The following is a 4923-nucleotide window of genomic DNA, read 5'->3' as shown; positions in this document are numbered from 1 at the left end:
GGGTATTTGGGTGTTCATTTTCAAAATTACAGTAGCACTAAAGAGAGTTCCTTGTATTCAATATCCTTATGGGGAAAAAGGATACCCAAAGGAGTGAATAGGGATTTCATTTTATCAAAAATTCATTTTATGGGGAAAACGAAGAGTGGAGTTTCTTTTTTTCACAAAATATACCAAAAATTCAAGGTAATACAAGAAATAGGGTAGGATCCTTTACTACATCTTTTGGGGCAAAAAACACTTTTGCCTATCCGCATGAAACGGGAAATACTATGTTATTTCCACTTCTTATATTACTACTTTTCACTTTGTTCATTGGATTCCTAGGAATCTCTTTTGATAATGGAGGAATTGGTAATGGAATAGCAGAGTTAACCATATTATCAAAGTGGTTAACTCCCTCAATAAACTTTACCCAGGAAAGTTCTAATTCTTTTGTAAATTCTTATGAATTTATTACTAATGCAATTTCTTCTGTAAGTCTAGATATCTTTGGTTTATTCATAGTGTTGGGGAACGCAATATTTCAAAAAAAAATCCTACGATCATGCAAGATCTATCTAGGAGATGCATAGCAACAAGAGGTGAGAGTGTGTCTACGTACCCTCATAGACCAAAAGCGGAAGCGTTGAGTAACGCGGTTGATGTAGTCGAACGTCTTCGCGATCCAACCGATCAAGTACCGAATGCACAGCACCTCCATGATCTGCACACATTCAACTTGGTGATGTCCCTCAAACTCTAGATCCAGCTGAGGCCGAGGGAGAGTTTTGTCAGCACGACGGCGTGTTGACGGTGATGATGAAGTTACCGACGCAGGGCTTCGCCTAAGCACTACGACAATATGACCGAGGTGGAAATCAGTGGAGGGGGCACCGCACACGGCTAAAAAATCAACTTGTGTGTCGATGGGTGCCCCACTCCCCGTATATAAAGGAGTGGAGGAGGGGGTCGGCCGGCCTCATAGGGCGCGCCCCAAGGGAGGAATCCTACTCCTACTAGGAGTAGGTTCCCCCCTTTCCTAGTCCAACTAGGAGGGAGAAGGAAAGGCAAGAGGGGAAGAAGGAAAGGGGGCAGCCCCCTCCCCAATTCGGATTGGGATTGGGGGGCTCACCCCTCCTCTTGGCCACCTCCTCTCTCTTCCACTAAAGCCCATGAAGGCCCATTAACCCCCTGGGGGGTTCCGGTAACCCCCCGGTACTCCGTAAAATGCCCGAACCTATCCCAAACCTTTCCGGTGTCCAAACATAATCTTCCAATATATCAATCTTCATGTCTTGACCATTTCGAGACTCCTCGTCATGTCCGTAAGCACATCCGGGACTCCGAACAACCTTCGGTACATCAAATCACATAACTCACAATACATATCGTCATCGAACGTTAAGCGTGCGGACCCTACGGATTTGAGAATTATTTAGACATGAACGAGACTCATCTCCGGTTAATAACCAATAGCGGAACCTGGATGCTCATATTGGTTCCTACATATTCTATGAAGATCTTTATCGATCAAACCGCATAACAACATACGTTGTTCCCTTTGTCATCGGTATGTTACTTGCCCGAGATTCGATCGTCGGTATCATCGTACCTAGTTCAATATCGTTACCGGCAAGTCTCTTTATTCGGTAATGCAACATCCCGTAACTAACTCATTAGTCACATTTCTTGCAAGGCTTATAGTGTTGTGCATTACCGAGAGGGCCCAGAGATACCTCTCCGACAATCGGAGTGACAAATCCTAATCTTGATCTATGCCAACTCAACAAACACCATCGGAGACACCTGTAGAGCATCTTTATAATCACCCAGTTACGTTGTGACGTTTGATAGCACACAAAATTTTCCTCCGGTATTAGGGAGTTACATAATCTCATAGTCATAGGAACATGTATAAGTTATGAAGAAAGCAATAGCAATAAACTAAACGATCATAGTGCTAAGCTAACGGATGGGTCATGTAAATCACATCATTCTCTAATGATGTGATCCCGTTTATCAAATGACAACTCATGGTTAGGAAACTTAACCATCTTTGATTAGCGAGCTAGCCAAGTAGAGGCATACTAGTGACACTTTGTTTGTCTATGTATTCACACATGTACTAAGTTTCCGGTTAATACAATTCTAGCATGAATAATAAACAGTTATCATGATATAAGGAAATATAAATAACAACTTTATTATTGCATCTAGGGCATATTTCCTTCAGTCTCCCACTTGCACTAGAGTCAATAATCTAGATTACATTGTAATGATTCTAACACCCATGGAGTCTTGGTGATGACCATGTTTTGCTTGTAAGAGAAGCTTAGTCAACGGGTGTGCAACATTCAGATCCGTATGTATTTTGTAAATCTCTATGTCTCCCTCCTTGACTTGATCATGGATGGAATTGAAGCGTCTCTAGATGTGCTTGGTTCTCTTGTGAAATCTGGATTCCTTTGCCAAGGTAATTGCACCAGTATTGTCACAAAAGACTTTCATTGGACCCGATGCACTAGGTATGACACCTAGATCGGATATGAACTCCTTCATCTAGACTCCTTCATTTGCTACTTCCGAAGCAGCTATGTACTCCGCTTCACACGTAGATCCCGCCACGATTCTTTGTTTAGAACTGCACCAACTAACAGCTCCACCATTCAATAAAAATATGTATTCGGTTTGTGACTTAGAGTCATCTGGATCAGTGTCAAAGCTTGCATCTACGTAACCGTTTAAGACGAGCTCTTTGTCACCTCCATAAACGAGAAACATATCCTTAGTCCTTTTCATGTATTTCAGGATGTTCTTGACCGCTGTCCAGGGATCCACTCCTGGATTACTTCGGTACCTCCCTGCTAAACTAATAGCGAGGCACACATTAGGTCTGGTACACAGCATTGCATACATGATAGAACCTATGGCCGAAGCATAGGGAATGACTTTCATTTTCTCTCTATCTTCTGCAGTGGTCGGGCATTGAGTCTGACTCAACTTCACACCTTATAACGCAGGCAAGAACCCTTTCTTTGCTTGATCCATTTTGAACTTCTTCAAAACTTTATCAAGGTATGTGCTTTGTGAAAGTCCAATTAAGCGCCTTGATCTATCTCTATAGATCTTGATGCCCAATATATAAGCAGCTTCGCCGAGGTCTTTCATTGAAAAATTCTTATTCAAGTATCCTTTTATGCTATTCATAAATTCAGTATCATTTCCAATCAATAATATGTCATCCACATACAATATCAGAAATGCTACAGAGCTCCCACTCACTTTTTGTAGATACAGGCTTCTCCAAAAGTCTGTATAAAACCATATGCTTTGATCACACTATCAAAGCGTATATTCCAACTCCAAGATGCTTGCACCAGTCCATAAATGGATCGCTGGAGCTTACACACTTTGTTAACACCTTTTGGATTGACAAAACCTTCTAGTTGCATCATATACAACTCTTCTTTAAGATATCCATTAAGGAATGCAGTTTTGACATCCATTTGCCAAATTTCATAATCATAAAATGCGGCAATTGCTAACGTGATTCGGATGGACTTAAGCATCGCTATGGGTGAGAAGGTCTCGTCATAGTCAACTCCTTGAACTTGTCGAAAACCTTTCGCAACAAGTCGAGCTTTGTAGACAGTAACATTAGCGTCAGTGTCAGTCTTCTTCTTGAAGATCCATTTATTGTCTATGGCTTTCCGATCATCGGGCAAGTCAACCAAAGTCCATACTTTGTTCTCATACATGGATCCCATCTCAGATTTCATGGCCTCAAGCCATTTTGCGGAATCTGGGCTCATCATCGCTTCCTCGTAGTTCATAGGTTCATCATGGTCAAGTAACATGACTTCCAAAACATGATTATCATACCACTCTGGTGCGGATCTTACTCTGCTTGACCTACGAGGTTCGGTAGTAACTTGATCAGAAGTTTCATGATCATCATCATTAGCTTCCTCACTAATTGGTGTATGAATCACTGGAACTGATTTCTATGATGAACTACTTTCCAATAAGGGAGCAGGTATTGTTACCTCATCAAGTTCTACTTTCCTCCCACTCACTTCTTTTGAGAGAAACTCCTTCTCTAGAAAGGATCCATTCTTAGCAACGAATATCTTGCCTTTGGATCTGTGATAGAAGGTGTACCCAACAGTCTCCTTTCGGTATCCTATGAAGACACATTTCTCCAATTTGGGTTCGAGCTTATCAGGTTGAAGCTTTTTCACATAAGCATCGCAGCCCCAAACTTTAAGAAACGACAACTTGGGTTTCTTGCCAAACCACAGTTCATATGGTGTCGTCTCAACGGATTTCGATGGTGCCCTATTTAATGTGAATGCAGCCATCTCTAAAGCATAACCCCAAAATGATAGCGGTAAATCAGTAAGATACATCATAGGTCGCACCATATCTAATAAAGTGCGGTTACGACATTCGGACACGCCTGTAACGCCCTCGATGTGGCTATATCTCCCATGTGTCGATGCACGACTTAGAGGCATAACCGCATTGAAAGCAATGTCGCAAGTGAGGTAATCTTCACACAACCCATGTAATACATAAGGGAAAAAAAGATACATAGTTGGCTTACAATCGCCACTTCACACAATACATGAATAAAGCATTACATCATCCAAAAACAATCAAGGTCCGACTACGGAACCAAAATAAAAGAAGAACCCCAAATGCAACAAGGTCCCCCGATCGACCCCAACTAGGCTCCACTACTGATCGACTAGAACGAAACAACATGAAGGACAAGATCTTCAACGAGCTCCTCCTTGAGCTTGGTTGCGTCATCTGCACGGTAACATCGGCACCTGCAAACTGGTTTTGGAAGTATCTATGAGTCATGGGGACTCAGTAATCTCACACCCTCACAATCAAGACTATTTAAGCTTATGGGTAAGGTAAAAGGTATGGGTG

Source organism: Triticum urartu, chromosome 4A (assembly GCF_056163025.1).
Source record: "Triticum urartu cultivar PI428250 chromosome 4A, HENAU_Tu73, whole genome shotgun sequence".
Taxonomy (NCBI): domain Eukaryota; kingdom Viridiplantae; phylum Streptophyta; class Magnoliopsida; order Poales; family Poaceae; genus Triticum; species Triticum urartu.
This window is presented reverse-complemented; position numbering follows the sequence as displayed.